The sequence below is a fragment of the Hyla sarda genome, chromosome 5, assembly GCF_029499605.1.
Source record: "Hyla sarda isolate aHylSar1 chromosome 5, aHylSar1.hap1, whole genome shotgun sequence".
NCBI lineage: Eukaryota > Metazoa > Chordata > Amphibia > Anura > Hylidae > Hyla > Hyla sarda.
In genome coordinates this window covers 378448358-378468634 of record NC_079193.1, presented here as the reverse complement: position 1 = coordinate 378468634, position 20277 = coordinate 378448358, and the positions used below count along the sequence as shown (strand labels likewise).

Genomic DNA, 20277 nt, shown 5'->3' with positions numbered 1-20277 from the left:
TGGACACAGTGACAAAAAATAAATAAATAAATAAAGTGGATGTGCGCAGTGCGTAATACTGCCCGGACATCCGAACGGATCTATAAAAATTCCCCGATCCTAGCCGGAAGGCCGGGATACTAAGGGTGAGTGCCCAGAAGAGTGAGAGAAAAAGTGCATGCTATGTGCTTTCATTCAAGTGGGGTTGCCAATCCCAAGTGAATTCCGGCACCGTGGGGTCACCACTCCCAGGGCACTTGTGCACCTCGGCCTTCACTCTACCCGGACCTTAAGGCCAGATCCAGCAGGGAAGAGGTCTCATCGGGGATGACTGCTGTGCTATACAGCCATCCCTGGTACACCCGTCCTACTGTGTGGTCTTCCACATCGCCATCTAACAGGAAAGGTACTACACTTGATCTTAGCCAAAAAGCCGAGACCACAGGGGGCAGTATTGGAGAGGTCACAGATACTAGAGGAGACCAAAGGGGGCAGTATTGTTTCAAATAAATTTTTATTGAATTTTCAAGATATACAAAGAACTAATAAAAATGACATATAACTAAAACAAAAATAATATGTCTGTATATAAACAATAAATCTCAGACAATCTGAAACATGTTCTAGAATTGAAACAAATGTGTCAAAATTAAGGCTTCAAACGTAAACTGTACCTATTTTGTTACTATCAAGAAGCTACGTATAGATTAGTGAAGCTCGGAAATTCTCTACATATACTACATACAAAATATATATAATGTAGTGGGTGTTAACATCTTAAATATATTGAGCATATTTCAGTTGAGTAGGGATAGAAAATGTGAACAATAAATTTTAAATAACAGTTTATACCATATAATCATACAATCTTACTTGATTTCCGCACTATGCTTCCCCAGGCTCCTCCGTCTCCCTTTATTTCACAGCACTCGTCTCGTCCGTCCAGGTAAGTATAAACAGTTCGTAAAATATACCAATGTATGTAGTGTTTCATATGCCTTTATTGAAATGTGAGTTCCATTTTTGCCATGCCTCTCTACATGCAATGCCCTTACCTAATTGCCATGCAAAGGTACATTCATATATTCCTGCCGTGGAAACCATTTCCGTGATTTCATTGATATGTGGTATGGTAGCTGTTTTCCAGTTTTTTGCAATGCAACATTTTGTTGTAATCGCTACATGACATAATGGGGTTCTAACGTCGTTGGGAAGGGTGTCTGCACCTATATTTAATAAGAACAACTCAGGTGTCCACAATCTGTCGCTGTGTGTAAGGATTTGGAGTATTGAGTTAAGATCCCTGTGAAGTTGTCCCAGTAGTGGACAGTCCCAAAAAATATGTTTGAGCGTACCAATTCCTCCACAACTGCGCCAACAACTGTTTGGGCAGCTAGGGTAGATTAGGTGTAGCTTGGAAGGAGTAAAGTACCATCTAGAAATAATTTTATAATATTGTTCTCTGTGAGAGGAGCAATTAGTATCTAATTTCATCATTTGCATCGCTTTTGACCAGGATTTAGGGGAAATGTTCAAATTTAAATCAGTTTCCCACTTGGTTCTATATGAAAGAGTAGAAGGATGGGAGTCTACATTATAAAAATCATATAAAGGTTTTGTTGGTAGGTCGTTAATCTGTTGCAAGGACAGATCCAACAAGTTGTGTAATATTGTTGGGAAATCAGTTCGTTTAGAAGAAAATCTGCTGAAATGTGCTTTAAGATTATTATATATAGGTTTTTCTGTGTCTGGTATGTTGTATTTTCTAGATAGGTATTTGGAGGGGTCACAGTTACTAGAGGAGATGAAGGGGGCAGTATTGGAGAGGTCACAATTACTAGTGGAGACTACAGGGGGCAGTATTGGAGAGGTCACAGTTTCTAGTGGAGGCCACAGGGGGCAGTATTGGAGAGGTCACAGTTACTAGTGGAGACTACAGGGGGCAGTATTAGAGAGGTCACAGTTACAAGTGGAGACCACAGGGGGCAGTATTGGAGAGGTCACAGTTACTAGAGGAGACCACTGGGGCAGTAGTGGAGAGGTCACAGTTACTAGAGGAGACCACAGGGGGCAGTATTGGAGAGGTCACAGTTGATAGAAGAGACCACAGGGGGCAGTATTGGAGAGGTCACAGTTACTAGAGGAGACCACAGGGGGCAGTAATGGGGAGGTCACAGTTACTAGTGGAGACCACAGGGGGCAGTATTGAAGAGGTCACAGTTACTAGTGGAGACCACAGGTGGCAGTATTGGAGGGGTCACAGTTACTAGAGGAGACCACAGGGGGGCAGTATTGGAGAGGTCACAGTTACTATTGGAGACTACAGGGGGCAGTATTGGAGAGGTCACAGTTTCTAGTGGAGGCCACAGGGGGCAGTATTGGAGAGGTCACAGTTACTAGTGGAGACTACAGGGGGCAGTATTAGAGAGGTCACAGTTACAAGTGGAGACCACAGGGGGCAGTATTGGAGAGGTCACAGTTACTAGAGGAGACCACTGGGGCAGTAGTGGAGAGGTCACAGTTACTAGAGGAGACCACAGGGGGCAGTATTGGAGAGGTCACAGTTGATAGAAGAGACCACAGGGGGCAGTATTGGAGAGGTCACAGTTACTAGAGGAGACCACAGGGGGCAGTAATGGGGAGGTCACAGTTACTAGTGGAGACCACAGGGGGCAGTATTGAAGAGGTCACAGTTACTAGTGGAGACCACAGGTGGCAGTATTGGAGGGGTCACAGTTACTAGAGGAGACCACAGGGGGGCAGTATTGGAGAGGTCACAGTTACTAGAGGAGACCACAGGGGGTAGTATTGAAGAGGTCACAGTTACTAGTGGAGACCACAGGGGGCAGTATTGGAGAGGTCACAGTTACTAGAGGAGACCACAGGGGGCAGCATTGGAGAGGTCACAGTTACTAGTGGAGACCACAGGGGGGCAGTTTTGGAGAGGTCACAGTTACTAGTGGAGACCACAGGGGGCAGTATTGGGGAGGTCACAGTTACTAGTGGAGACCACAGGGGGTAGTATTAGAGAGGTCACAGTTTCTAGTGGAGACCACAGGGGGCAGTATTGGAGAGGTCACAGTTTCTAGTGGAGACCACAGGGGGCAGTATTGGAGAGGTCACAGTTTCTAGTGGAGGCCACAGGGGGCAGTATTGGAGAGGTCACAGTTACTAGTGGAGACCACAGGGGCGCAGTATTGGAGAGGTCACAGTTTCTAGTGGAGGCCACAGGGGGCAGTATTAGAGAGGTCAGTTACTAGTGGAGACCACAGGGGGGCAGTATTGGAGAGGTCACAGTTACTAGTGGAGACCACAGGGGGCAGTATTGGAGAAGTCACAGTTTCTAGTAGAGACCACAGGGGGCAGTATTGGAGGGGTCACAGTTACTAGTGGAGACCACAGGGGGCAGTATTGGAGAGGTTACAGTTATTAGTGGAGACCACAAGGGGCAGTATTGGAGAGGTCACAGTTACTAGTGGAGACCACAGGGGGGCAGTATTGGAGAGGTCACAGTTACTAGTGGAGACCACAGGGGGCAGTATTGGAGAGGTCACAGTTTCTAGTGGAGACCACAGGGGGCAGTATTGGAGGGGTCACAGTTACTAGTGGAGACCACAGGGGGCAGTATTGGAGAGGTCACAGTTACTAGTGGAGACCACAGGGGGCAGTATTGGAGAGGTTACAGTTATTAGTGGAGACCACAGGGGGCAGTATTGGAGGGGTCACAGTTACTAGTGGAGACCACAGGGGGCAGTATTGGAGAGGTCACAGTTACTAGTGGAGACCACAGGGGGCAGTATTGGAGATTACAGTTACTAGTGGAGACCACAGGGGGCAGTATTGGAGAGGTCACAGTTACTAGTGGAGACCACAGGGGGCAGTATTGGAGAGGTTACAGTTATTAGTGGAGACCACAAGGGGCAGTATTGGAGAGGTCACAGTTATCTAACGCACAGATTGCACAGAAAAGGGAAATTAAAGAAAAAGACAGATAATTCCTGCAAACACCGGAAACAGCTGCAAACACTGGAAACAGCTGCAAACACTGGAAACTGCTGCAAACACTTGATACAGCTGCAAATACTGGAAACAGCTGCAAACACTGGATACAGCTGCAAACACTGGAAACATCTGCAAACACTGGAAACATCTGCAAACACTGGATACAGCTGCAAACACTGGAAACAGCTGCAAACAGTGGATACAGCTACAAATACTGGAAACATCTGCAAACACTGGAAACAGCTGCAAACACTGGATACAGCTGCAAACACTGGATACAGCTGAAAACACTGGAAACATCTGCAAACACTGGATACAGCTGTAAACACTGGATACATCTGCAAACACTGGACACAGCTGCAAACAATGGAAACAGCTGCAAACACTGGATACAGCTGCAAACACTGGAAACAGCTGCAAACACTGGATACAGCTACACATACTGGAAACATCTGCAAACACTGGAAACAGCTGCAAACACTGGAAACAGCTGCAAACACTGGATACAGCTGCAAACACTGGATACAGCTGTAAACACTGGAAACATCTGCAAACACTGGATACAGCTGCAAACACTGGATACAGCTGTAAACACTGGAAACATCTGCAAACACTGGATACAGCTGTAAACACTGGAAACATCTGCAAACACTGGATACATCTGCAAACACTGACACAGCTGCAAACAATGGAAACAGCTGCAAACAATCTGGAGATATTTTATAAAAGTGAATGAACCCTGAATCAAATATTATACATTGTATTATTAAATCCAGTACCAGATATTATACATTGTATTATTACATCCTGCACCAAATATTATACATTGTATTATTACACCCTGTACCAAATATTATACATTGTATTATTAAATCCAGTACCAGATATTATACATTGTATTATTAAATCCTGCACCAAATATTATACATTGTATTATTAAATCCAGTACCAAATATTATACATTGTATTATTAAATCCAGTACCAGATATTATACATTGTATTATTAAATTCTGCACCAAATATTATATATTGTATTATTACATCCTGCACCAGATATTATACATTGTATTATTAAAATCTGCACCAAATATTATACATTGTATTATTACATCCTGCACCAGATATTATACATTGTATTATTAAATTCTGCACCAAATATTATACATTGTATTATTACATCCTGCACCAGATATTATACATTGTATTATTACATCCTGTACCAGATATTATATATTGTATTATTACATCCTTCACCAGATATTATACATTGTATTATTACATCCTGCACCAGATATTATATTATTACATCCTGCACCAGATATTATACATTGTATTATTACATCCTGCACCAGATATTATATATTGTATTATTACACCCTGTACCAGATATTATATATTGCATTATTACTTCCTGCATCAGATATTATATATTGTATTATTACCCCCTGCACCAGATATTATACATTTATATTATTACACCCTGCACCACATATTATATATTGTATTATTACACCCTGCACAATAAATTATACATTGTATTATTACATCCTGCGCCAGATATTATATATTGTATTATTACATCCTGTACCAGATATTATACATTGTATTATTACACCCTGCACCAGATATTATATATTGCAATATCAAATCCTGCACCAGATATTATACATTGTATTAATACACCCTGCACCAGATATTATATATTGTATTATTACCCCCTGCACCAGATATTATACATTTATATTATTACACCCTGCACCACATATTATATATTGTATTATTACACCCTGCACAATAAATTATACATTGTATTATTACATCCTGCGCCAGATATTATATATTGTATTATAACATCCTGTACCAGATATTATACATTGTATTATTACACCCTGCACCAGATATTATATATTGCAATATCAAATCCTTCACCAGATATTATACATTGTATTAATACACCCTGCACCAGATATTATACATTGTATTATTACATCCTGCACCAGATATTATACATTGTATTATTACATCCTGCACCAGATATTATACATTGTATTATTACATCCTTCACCAGATATTATACATTGTATTATTACATCCTGCACCAGATATTATACATTGTATTATTACACCCTCTACCAGATATTATATATTGCATTATTACTTCCTGCACCAGATATTATATATTGTATTATTACCCCCTGCACCAGATATTATACATTTATATTATTACACCCTGCACCACATATTATATATTGTATTATTACACCCTGCACAATAAATTATACATTGCATTATTACATCCTGCGCCAGATATTATATATTGTATTATTACACCCTGCACCAGATATTATATATTGCATTATTACACCCTGCACCAGATATTATACATTGTATTATTACATCCTGCACCAGATATTATATATTGTATTATTACATCCTTCACCAGATATTATATATTGTATTATTACATACTGCACCAGATACTATACATTGTATTATTACATCCCCCACCAGATATTATATATTGTATTATTACACCCTGCACCAGATATTATATATTGTATTATTATATCCTGCACCAGATATTATACATTGTATTAATACACCCTTCACCAGATATTATATATTGTATTATTACACCCTTCACCAGATATTATATATTGTATTATTACACCCTGCACCAGATATTATACATTGTATTATTACACCCTGCACCATATATTATATATTGCAATATTAAATCCTGCACCAGATATTATACATTGTATTAATACACCCTTCACCAGATATTATATATTGTATTATTACATCCTGCACCAGATGTTATACATTGTATTATTACACCCTGCACCAGATATTATACATTGTATTATTACATCCTTCAACAGATATTATATATTGTTTTATTACACCCTGCACCAGATATTATACATTGTATTATTACACCCTGCGCAATATATTATACATTATATTACTACATCCTGCACCAGATATTATATATTATATTATTACACTCTGCACCAGACATTATACATTGTATTATTACATCCTGCACAAGATATTATACAATGTATTATTACACCCTGCACCAGATATTATATATTGTATTATTACATCCTGCACCAGATGTTATACATTGTATTATTACACCCTGCACCTGATATTATACATTGTATTATTACACCCTGTACCAGATATTATACAATGTATTATTACACCCTGCACCAGATATTATATATTTTATTATTCCATCCTGCACCAAATATTATATATTGTATTATTACATCCTGCACCAGATATTATACATTTTATTATTACATCCTGCACCAGATATTATATATTGTATTATCACATCCTGCACCTGATATTATAAAGTGTATTATTACACCCTGCACAAAAAATTAAACATTGTATTATTACATCTGGCACCAGATATTATACATTGTATTATTACATCCTGCACCTGATATTATACATTGTATTATTACACCCTGTACCAGATATTATATATTGTATTATTACACCCTGTACCAGATATTATACATTGTATTATTACATCCTGCACCAGATATTATACATTGTATTATTACACCCTGCACCAGATATTATACATTGTATTATTACACCGTGCACCAGATATTATACATTGTATTATTACATCCTTCTCCAGATATTATATATTGTATTATTACACCCTGCACCAGATATTATACATTGTATTATTACACCCTGCACCTGATATTGTACATTGTATTATTACACCCTGTACCAGATATTATACAATGTATTATTACATCCTGCACCAGATATTATACATTTTATTATTACATCCTGCACCAGATATTATATATTGTATCATCACACCCTGCACCAGATATTATATAGTGTATTATTACACCCTGCACAAAAAATTAAATATTGTATTATTACATCCTGCACCTGATAGTATACATTGTATTATTACACCCTGTACCAGATATTACACATTGTATTATTACACCCTGTACCAGATATTATACATTGTATTATTACACTCTGCATCAGATATTATACATTGTATTATTACACCCTGCACCAGATATTATACATTGTATTATTACTCCCTGTACCAGATATTATACATTGTATTATTACACCCTGCACCTGATATTATACATTGTATTATTACACCCTGTACCAGATATTATACATTACATTATTACACCCTGCACCAGATATTGTACATTGTATTATTACATCCAGCACCAGATATTATACATTGTATTATTACATCCTGCACCAGATATTATACATTGTATTATTACATCCTGCACCAGATATTATACATTGTATTATTACATCCTGCACCAGATATTATACATTTTATTATTACATCCTGCACCAGATATTATATATTGTATCATCACACCCTGCACCAGATATTATATAGTGTATTATTAGACCCTGCACAAAAAATTAAATATTGTATTATTACATCCTGCACCTGATAGTATACATTGTATTATTACACCCTGTACCAGATATTACACATTGTATTATTACACCCTGTACCAGATATTATACATTGTATTATTACACTCTGCATCAGATATTATACATTGTATTATTACACCCTGCACCAGATATTATACATTGTATTATTACTCCCTGTACCAGATATTATACATTGTATTATTACACCCTGCACCTGATATTATACATTGTATTATTACACCCTGTACCAGATATTATACATTACATTATTACACCCTGCACCAGATATTGTACATTGTATTATTACATCCAGCACCAGATATTATACATTGTATTATTACACTCTGCACCAGATATTATACATTGTATTATTACATCCTGCACCAGATATTATACATTGTATTATTACATCCAGCACCAGATATTATACATTTTATTATTACATCCTGCACCAGATATTATATATTGTATCATCACACCCTGCACCAGATATTATTTAGTGTATTATTACACCCTGCACAAAAAATTAAATATTGTATTATTACATCCTGCACCTGATAGTATACATTGTATTATTACACCCTGTACCAGATATTACACATTGTATTATTACACCCTGTACCAGATATTATACATTGTATTATTACACTCTGCATCAGATATTATACATTGTATTATTACACCCTGTACCAGATATTATACATTGCATTATTACACCCTGCACCAGATATTGTACATTGTATTATTACATCCAGCACCAGATATTATACATTGTATTATTACACTCTGCACCAGATATTATACATTGTATTATTACATCCTTCACCAGATATTATACATTGTATTATTACATCCTTCACCAGATATTATATATTGTATTATTACATCCTGCACCAGATGTTATATATTGTATTATTACACCCTGCACCAGATGTTATATATTGTATTATTACGCCCTGTACCAGATATTATACATTGTATTATTACATCCTTCACCAGATATTATACATTGTATTTGTACACCCTGCACCAGGTATTATATATTGTATTATTACACCCTGCACCAGACATTATACATTGTATTATTACACCCTGCACCAGATATTATATATTGTATTATTACACCCTGCACCAGATATTATATATTGTATTATTACACCCTGCACCAGATATTATATATTGTATTATTACACCCTACACCAGATTTACATTGTATTATTACACCCTGCAAAAAATTATACATTGTATTATTACACCCTGTACCAGATATTATACATTGTATTATTACACCCTGCACCAGACATTATACATTGTCATTTTCCATCCTGCAACAGATATTATGTATTAAAGAAACAAGGAGGTAACTCGGCACTGCTCAGTCTGTACACCGACTATAAGGTAGGTACGGGGATCACGGTTTCTTCTGCGGGAACTCGGGTGGTGCTCTGACTATATGCACAGTTCTATATTACTTGATAGTAGGAGATATGGAAAAAACAGTCAGCAACTCACCACGCTGAGTGGTGAGTTGCCGTGGTGAGTTCCCAACTGTTTTTTCCATATCTTCTACTATCAGATATTATATATTGTTTTATTACACCCTGCACCAGATATTATACATTGTATTATTACACCCTGTACCAGATATTATATATTGTATTATTAAACCGTGCACCAGATATTATACATTGTATTATTACACCCTGCAGCAGATATTATATATTATATTATACACCCTGCACCAGATATTATACATTGTATTATTACACCATGCACCAGATATTATATATTATATTATTACATCCTGCACCAGATATTATACATTGTATTATTACACCCTGCACCAGATATTATACATTGTATTATTACACCCTGCACCAGATATTATATATTGTTCTATTACACCCTGCACCAAATATTATATATTGTTCTATTACACCCTGCACCAGATATTATATACTGTTCTATTACACCCTGCACCAGATATTATATATTGTATTATTACACCCTGCACCAGATATTATATATTGTATTATTACACCCTGTACCAGATATTATATATTGTATTATTACACCCTGCATCAGATATTATATATTGTATTATTACACTCTGCATCGGACATTACTCACTGCTTTTCCAATAATATTTGTTGCTATAATCTATGACTGAGACAGTTTCTTTACTTTATTTTCTATTATTCCTTCCACAGAATCATAAAATATGTTGAGCAATGTTTTTGTTATCTGAAGATTAATTCCTAAGCTCCCTGAACAATCAATTGTGTGTTAGTAGCCGCTCCTCTGTGTCTATGGCCGATCATCTTTGTCAATGGCCGCTCCTCTGTGTCTAGAAATGCTCATCTGTGTATCTGGCCCCTCCTCTTTGTCTCTGGCCCCTCTTCTTTGTCTATGGCTGCTCCTCTTTGTGTTTGGCCGCTCATCTGTGTCTATGGTCACTCCTGTTTGTCTATGGCCGCTCCTCTGTGTCTATGGCCGCTCCTCTGTGTCTATGGCCCTTCCTCTGTGTCTATGGCCGCTCCTCTTTGTGTCTCACCTCTCGTCTGTGTCTATGGCTGCTCCTCTTTGTGTCTCACCTCTCCTCTGTGTCTATGGCTGCTCCTCTGTGTCTATGGCCCTTTCTCTGTGTCTATGGCCACTCCTCTGTGTCTATGGCTGCTCCTCTGTGTCTATGGTTGCTCCTCTGTGTCTATGGCTGCTCCTCTGTATCTATGGCCGTTCCTCTTTGTGTCTGGCCACTCCTCTGTGTCTATGGCCCTTCCTCTGTATCTATGGCCGTTCCTCTTTGTGTCTGGCCACTCCTCTGTGTCTATGGCCGCTCCTCTGTATCTATGGCCCTTCCTCTGTGTCCATGGCCACTCCTCTGTGTCTATGGTCACTCCTCTGTGTCTATGGCCGCTCCTCTGTGTCTATGGCCCTTCCTCTGTGTCTATGGCCACTCATCTGTGTCTATGGTGGTATGGCCGCTCCTCTAAGTCTGTGGCCACTCATCTTTGTCTGTGGTCACCTCTTTGTGTCTATGGCCACTCATCTGTGTCTTTAGCTGCTCCTCTATGTCTGCGGCCGCTTATCTGTGTCTATGGCAGCTCATCTGTGTCTGTGGCCGCTTATCTGTGTCTATTGATGCTCATCTGTGTCTATGACATCTCCTCTATGTCTGTGGCCGCTTATTTGTGTCTTTGGCCGCTCATCTTTTTTTATGGTCGCTCCTCTGTGTCTATGGTGCTCCTCTGTGTCTGTTGCTGCTTATCTGTGTCTATGGTGGCTTATCTGCATCTATGGTCACTCCTCTGAATCTATGACTGCTCCTCTGTGTCTATGGTGGCTCATCTGTGTCTATGGCTGCTCCTCTGTGTCTGTGGCCGCTCTTCTGTGTCTATAGCCGATCCTCTGTGTCTATGGATGTTCTTCTGTGTCTATGGCCGCTCTTCTGTGTCTGTAGCTGCTCCACTGTGTCTATGACTGCCCCTCTGTGTCTATGGCCACTCCTCTGTGTCTATGACCCCTCATCTCTGTCTATGGCTGCTTATCTGTGTCTATGGCGGCTCATCTGTGTCTATGGTGGCTCATCTGTGTATATGGCCGCTCCTCTAAGTCTGTGGCCACTCATCTTTGTCTATGGCCACTTCTCTGTGTCTATGGCCACTCACCTTTGTCTTTGGCTGCTCCTCTGTGTCTATGGCTGCTCCTCTGTGTCTATGGCTCCTCTGTGCCTACGGACGCTTATCTGTGTCAATGGCAGCTCATCTGTGTCTGTGGCCACTTATCTGTGTCTATTGATGCTCATCTGTGTCTGTGGCATCTCCTCTATGTCTGTGGCCGCTTATTTGTGTCTATGGCCACTCATCTGTGTCTGTGGCCGCTCCTCTGAATCTATGGCTGCTCCTCTGTGTCTATAGCCGATCCTCTGTGTGTATGGCTGTTCTTCTGTGTCTATGGCCGCTCTTCTGTGTCTGTAGCTGCTCCTCTGTGTCTATGACTGCCCCTCTGTGTCTTTGGTCACTTCTCTGTCTATGGCACTCACAGTCTTTATCTCTGCTTTGAAAACCAGTTTCTCTGAAACCTTATCAATAACAATCTGCTTCCTCCCCTGCCATGGTATTTACATAAAGTGGTTTCCAGCCGGTCTAATAATTCATAATATCTTTATTGAGGCAATGTGTCTGCTATCGCCAACACAGTCCAACAGATGGTAGAATTCTCTTGGACTCTGTTGTAAGGAAGATCTCATTTGGTTTGAAGCCTCGAGCAAAAAGGGAATAAAATTACATTTAACACTGAATGTTCCTTCTAGAGATGTCTCTGACTCAGGGCTGGAGGCTCGGAGCCGCTGTTATCATGGACGTCTTCCCAAGAGTTCCCCAAATTCATCATTTTGTTTGGAGAGGACAAGATGATGTTTTATTTCATTGGCGTGAAGCCTGAGCTCCTTCTTATCATTGCGTTGTTACAGGGGAGACAAGAAAGCTAAAATCTTCTGAAGAAGAAACTGGACCCTATCTCAGATATCATCATTGCTTGATGCCAAGAAGTGGAAGCTCCTTAGATCACTTGCTCTCCTCGTCTATACATCATGAACCTTGGTCAAGGGCCAATGCGCTGGCTTCCTATAGCTATAAATATAGATATAGAGATATTTCTTGACGGTATCTAGACTGGTATATTTTGCCAATGATAGTCCATTACTTGCCCAATAATGACACATAGAAGCCCCAGAGAGGAGGACATGATATGGCGGCACATGTGAACAGTTCTCTCCTGGATAACTTATATGAGTTATGGAAACAGAGGAGTATTTCAGGTCTTTGTCCCGGGTTTGTGCACCCCCTGACCGAGAAGAAACCGTGTAGTCCTAGACTGGGATCACATTTGACACAATTGTTATCAGTTCCTTAATCTTTCTCCATTTCAGGAAAGCTAAATCTTGACTTTAAATAGAAGATCTACGTCTGATTCTAACACAGGAGCCGAGGAGACAATGCAATGTAAAAAATAAAATAAAAACAACTAACAGAAAAGTATCTCTCATAATTTAGAAAACATAATGTCCTATTGATTGTATTCAACCACCGAAACAATGTAACGACTCTTGTCTGAGCGAAGCAGAACAGGGATATAACAAAGCCTTCAAGGTTCTCGTACTACGTAGAAAATAGCTGTAGCCTCCAAGTTGCGGACCACCAGATGTTGCAAAACTACAACTCCCAGCATGCCCGGACAGCCGTTGTCTGTCTGGGCATGCTAGGAGTTGCAGTTTTGCAACATTTGGATGTTCTCAGTTTGGAGACCACTAAACGAAGGATAATGCAGGGTCAGTGCTGTCCTTGGTGCTGAAGGCATCTCTCAGGGTTCCTCTAGTAGTCTTCAAACTGTGGACCACCAGATGTTCCAAAACTTCAACTTACAGCATGAAAGGCTCTCGGGCATGTTGGTAGTTGTAGTTTTGCAACATCTGGAGGTCCACAGTTTTGAGACCACTGGACTACGGATAATGCAGGGTAGACACGTCATTGCTGTCCTCGGTGCTGAAGGTATCTCCCAAACTTCAGCCCAGTGTTCCTGAGTAGTCTCTGTGGACCTCCGGATGGTGTTAGGAGTTGTAGTTTTGAAAAATCTGGGGGTCCACAATTTGGAGACCACTGGACTAAACCTCCACTGGAAGCAAAGACTAAGACTGGAGTCTTTAAGCTGTGTACCTCCAGATGTTAAAAAACTACAACTCCCAGCATACCTGGAAAGCCAGCAGCTGTCCGGGCATTCTGGGAGTTGTATTTTTGTAACATCTGGAGGTTAACAGTTTGGTGATGACCGCTCGACTAAGGATAATGCAGGGGAGACACATCAGTGCTGTCCTTGGCGCTGAAGGTATTGTTTAGACTCCAGCCCAATGTTCCCAAGAAAACTCCAAATTGTGGACCTCCAAATGTTGCAAAACTACAATTCCCAGCATGCCCAGACAGCCAGGCATGGTGGGATTTGAAGTTTTGCACCATCTGGAGGACAATAGATTGGAGACCGCTGGACTATTATTTCATTGGAAGCAAAGACTAAAGCAGTGGTCTTCAAGCTGTGGACCTTCAAATTTTGCCTACGGCTGTCTGGGCATGCTGGGAGTTTTACTTTTGTAACATTTGAAGGTTAACAGTTTGGAGACCACTGGACTAAGGATAATGCAGGGTAGACATGTCAGTGCTGTCCTTGGTGCTGAAGTAATCTCCCAGACTAGCCCAATGTTCCCAAGTAGACTCCAAACTGTGGACCTTCTGTTGTTGTAAAACTACAAGTCCCAGCAGGGTATGCTGGTAGGTATTACTTTTCAACATCTGGAGACCACTGGACTAAGCATAATGTAGAGTTGATGCTTCCTCAGTGCTGAAATTGTCCCCCAGACTTCAGTCCAGTGTTCCCCAACCTGTGGCACTCAAACAGTTGCAGAAGTACAATTCATCAGCCATAGGCACTGCCGGCCTTGCTGGCGGTCATAGTTTTGCAGCAGTTGGGGAACAACAGGTTGGGACAGTCAGCCATAGCCAGAGGGGGTCTTCTATGATCTCAAACAAACACTTTTTTAGATTTGCATGGTCCAATGGACCCCAGAAGCCTGTAAAAGTCATTGCATGGTGGGGTCATCCTAATGGGATCTAATGTCTTGCAGATAGCAGGTGAATACTCTGGAGGAGGTGTCCCGGCTCAGTTCATCCCCAAAGGACCTGACACAACCCTAGAAGATCTATTCGACAGAAGTTCATTTCTCATATACTGTAGTTTAGCAAAGTCTAAACTTAATTTCGTGTCTGGTGAATGACGCTCGGTAAGTTTGGAGGCACCGGAGAACCTGGAGCTAATTGCAAAATAATTTCTAATGATGGAAAAGGTAAAAAATGCATGAAGTCATTTCGTCTAATTTCACCCTAATCACTTTCCACGTGAGCGCCCAGCTTTCCATTTTGGTCGTTCATTAATCCTCCGTATTGCATTCTTCGCACCCTCTAGACTCTTCGGCTGTAGAACCAGGAGCCTGGGCTGACAATTTAATCAGAAATATATCGCCACACGAATTAAAAAAATGGAGGTAATTATTATGGGAGCCGCTCTTGCATTAGCTAAAATGCTTTTTTTTTTTTTAAATTAAAGAATGAGGCAAAAGTCAGAGTCACATCTGCTTTAGAAAACAGGGTCAGTTATTGCCTATATTTTTCTAAATATTAGCTGCAGGATACGGTGCGGGCATAATGGTAAAAAAATATTCTCATAAACATTAAAGAAAAGATAGAAAATACTTTTTAAAGGGGAATTCCAACTAAAACACTTATCCCCTATCAAAATCCAATGAAATTCAATCAATTTAATATGAATTTCTTATTCTTTAATGGGACAATCTGATATACACGGTGCAGAAAGCATCATGGCTCAGGACATAGGCACAGGATAATTCATGGCTAAAGTAGCCTTTTCTACCAAATCCTTAATATACCTGCATGCTCAGCTTAGTATGCACATGTGCTGAAAAAATAGAATAAGCCACTGCCAGACACCTCTGTCCCCTCCAGACATCTCTGTCCTCTCCAGCATTCAGACAACTGTCCCCTCCAGTCTACAGACCCCTCTGTCCCCTCCAGTCTACAGACCCCTCTGTCCCCTCCAGTCTACAGACCCCTCTGTCCTCTCCAGTCTACAGACCCCTCTGTCCCCTCCAGTCTACAGACCCCTCTGTCCTCTCGAGTCTACAGACCCCTCTGTCCTCTACAGTCTACAGACCCCTCTGTCCCCTCCAGTCTACAGACCCCTCTGTCCCCTCCAGTCTACAGACCCCTCTGTCCCCTCCAGTCTACAGACCCCTCTGTCCCCTCCAGTCTACAGACACCTCTGTCCCCTCCAGTCTTCAGACCTCTCTGTCCCCTCCAGTCTACAGACCCCTCTGTCCTCTCCAGTCTACAGACAAGTCTGTCTCCTCCAGTCTATAGACCCCTCTGTCCTATCCAGTCTACAGACACCTCTGCCCCCTCCAGTCTACAGACCCCTCTTTCCCCTCCAGTCTACAGACCCCTCTGTCCCCTCCAGTCTACAGACCCCTCTGTCCCCTCCAGTCTACAGACCCCTCTGTCCTCTCCAGTCTACAGACACCTCTGTCCCCTCCAGTCTACAGACCCCTCTGTCCTCTCCAGTCTACAGACAACTCTGTCTCCTCCAGTCTATAGACCCCTCTGTCCTCTCCAGTCTACAGACCCCTCTGTCCCCTCCAGTCTACAGACCCCTCTGTCCACTCCAGTCTACAGACCCCTCTGTCCCCTCCAGTCTACAGACACCTCTGTCCCCTCCAGTCTACAGACACCTCTGTCCTCTCCAGTCTACAGACCCCTCTGTCCCCTCCAGTCTACAGATATCTCTGTCCCCTCCAGTCTACAGACCCCTCTGTCCTCTCCAGTCTACAGACACCTCTGTCCCCTCCAATCTACAGACACCTCTGTCCCCTCCAGTCTACAGACCCCTCTGTCCTCTCCAGTCTTCAGACCCCTCTGTCCTCTCCAGTCTACAGACACTGCTGTCTCCTCCAATCTACGGACCCCTCTGTCCTCTCCAGTCTACAGACACCTCTGTCCCCTCCAGTCTACAAACACCTCTGTCCCCTCCAGTCTTCAGACACCTCTGTCCCCTCCAGTCTACAGACACTTCTGTCCTCTCCAGTCTACAGACCCCTCTGTCCCCTCCAGTCTTCAGACCCCTCTGTCCCCTCCAGTCTACAGACACCTCTGTCCCCTCCAGTCTACAGACACCTCTGTCCTCTCCAGTCTACAGACCCCTCTGTCCCCTCCAGTCTACAGATATCTCTGTCCCCTCCAGTCTACAGACCCCTCTGTCCTCTCCAGTCTACAGACACCTCTGTCCCCTCCAATCTACAGACACCTCTGTCCCCTCCAGTCTACAGACCCCTCTGTCCTCTCCAGTCTTCAGACCCCTCTGTCCTCTCCAGTCTACAGACACTGCTGTCTCCTCCAATCTACGGACCCCTCTGTCCTCTCCAGTCTACAGACACCTCTGTCCCCTCCAGTCTACAAACACCTCTGTCCCCTCCAGTCTTCAGACACCTCTGTCCCCTCCAGTCTACAGACACTTCTGTCCTCTCCAGTCTACAGACCCCTCTGTCCCCTCCAGTCTTCAGACCCCTCTGTCCTCTCCAATCTACAGACACCTCTGTCCCCTCCAGTCTACAGACACCTCTGTCCCCTCCCATCTACAGACACCTCTGTCCCCTCCAGTCTACAGACCCCTCTGTCCTCTCCAGTCTACAGACCCCTCTGTCCCCTCCAGTCTACAGACACCTCTGTCCCCTCCAGTCTACAGACAACTCTGTCCTCTCCAGTCTTCTCTAGCAGCAACTTATTTCCCTAAAAACAAAAGGATCAGGTATGATGAAATCCAACTGCTCGATCCTTCTTTGCACTGGCATTTTCCATGGTAGGAGAGTCAGGAGGTTACATACAGGTTTTGCTGACAGTCATCTAATGTATATATAGCCTCTTTATTCTTGGAATATATGATGACCATTGCATTTGTTACCTATATATTATTAGTAAGTCAATGGGGCTGCACAATATTTACAGTAAACTTGTACTTTAGGTCAGTGGTTCTCAATCCTTTTCACGACAGTACCCCCAAAGGGTGAAATTATGTCCGCGGATACCCCTCACACGTATGTTCGCATGAGGGTTACCCGTGGACAAAATAAGTAATAAAAGTACTTCATTTCATAATGGCGTGTACTTACCTTTCTAATGTGATACATAATCCCCTTGTGCCATTATTCCCCCTCCCTCTGATTTCCTTTTGCCATTAGCCCCCCCTTCTTAATCCCCTTTTGCCATTATCCCCCCCCCCCCATCTTAATCCCTTTGTGCCATTATTTCCCCCTCCCATCCCCCTGGGCCAATATATGAGATACATACAATAATACCCTCCCACAATGCAGTGTTACACTCAGTTTAACACGCTTACCAGGCCTGTGTCTATCCCATTCGTTGGGAGTCGGAGGGCCGCACTGACGGGTGACATCCTTCTGTGCTGTGCCAGAACCTCCGTGCAATGTCAGGGGACATCACACGTAAGGCCCAGCAGCCACTGCAGCTCACGTAAGGCTCTGCGCTGACAAATACTGACCAATAAATGGCTGGTATTTGTCAGCGAATTGCTGTACCCCCCGCATAACCCTTGGCATACCCTTGGTTGAGAACCCCTGCTTTAGGTGGTCACCCTGTTGATGCTGTTGAACATACATTATGTCAATATTACAACGGTTGCAGTCAACCAAGGTTATTGATGGCAACCTGATCAATAATGTCTTAGATCAATGAAGATGTATTAACCTCTGTGATCACTTTATGTTATTAAGTCCTTTCATCGGTCGTCTCATAGTCATTACCTGCAATGTTTGGTCTCCACAATCGTGTTACACAATAGAATAAGATTACACAATAACTAAAGTCCAACACAACCTTCCGTGTCCATCGAGCCAAAGCGTTTGCACAGGAATAGCTGCAGTCGACTGAAGTTCTCGTTGGCCATATGGTCGATAATGTCCCAAATTATATAGGTAGGTATATACACAATCATGTGTATATAGAATACGTATTCCTCAAGGCTGGACTTGATTATACTATATTTTATAAAAGCTTTTATAAAATATACTATAATCAAGTCCAGCCTTGAGGAATATGTATTCTATATACACATGATTGTGTATATACCTACCTATATTATTGTTTAGGTTGTACGGAATACACAACCTCCACGTTCGTACTCGCCTGGCACCCATAAGTCATTATTTTGGTTTTAGAGCTACCCAATTCTTTATTTTTCTTTCAATGTCCCAAATTAGTTGTAGTTGACCACCGTGGTGATACACAATAATGACAGGTAGCAAAAATGTTGTAGCCAACTGTACTTTCTGGTGACAACAGCGTCGGTATTATTTCATACAAAAGTCTAAGAATCCCGTCTTCTGGTGCTAAGATAAGGAGTAACTGGAGGAACCCTTGTAGAATGGCGCTGCAAACTCCCAGGTAATGATGCAAATGGACCAGGTAATGGTACAAAGGTTCTCATTCATACAATGTTTATTCGTACAAGAAAAATTAAAAACAGGTGATGATGCATTTCGGGAGGAGCCGTCCATAAATAAAGGAAAAAGGAAGCCAAATTACAAAAAAGCGTGGCTAGTGGCATCATAACATAGAAACATAGAATGTGTCGGCAGCTAACAACCATTTGGCCCATCTAGTCTGCCCAATAATCTGAATACTATCAATAGTCCCTGGCCCTATCTTATATGAAGGATAGCCTTCTGCCTATCTCTCTTATATGAAGGATAGCCTTATTCATATCCCTATCTTATATGAAGGATAGCCTTATGCTTACCCCTATCTTATATGAAGGATAGCCTTATGCTTATCCCTATCTTATATGAAGGATAGCCTTATGCTTATCTCTATCTTATATGAAGGATAGCTGTATGCTTATCCCATGCATGTTTAAACTCCTTCACTGTATTTGCAGCGACCACTTCTGCAGGAAGGCTATTCCATGCATCCACTACTCTCTCAGTAAAGTAATACTTGCTGATATTACTGCAGAAATCTTTCCCCTCTATATAACACTATGTCCTCTTGTGGTAGTTTTTCTTCTTTTAAATCTCCTCTCCTCCTTTACCGTGTTGATTCCCTTTATGTATATAAAGTCTCTATCATATCCCTCTGTCTCTTCTTTCTTCTATACATGTTAAGGTCCTTTAATCTTTCCTGGTAAGTTTTATC

The 20277-nt window shown here is 41.5% G+C and overlaps 1 protein-coding gene across 1 annotated transcript in view; it reads right to left on the bottom strand.

Moving 5' to 3' along the window:
- ADGRB1 (adhesion G protein-coupled receptor B1) overlaps positions 1 to 20277 on the bottom strand; it is a gene marked incomplete in the record, with an annotated part of 689450 nt that overhangs the window by 339964 nt on the left and 329209 nt on the right.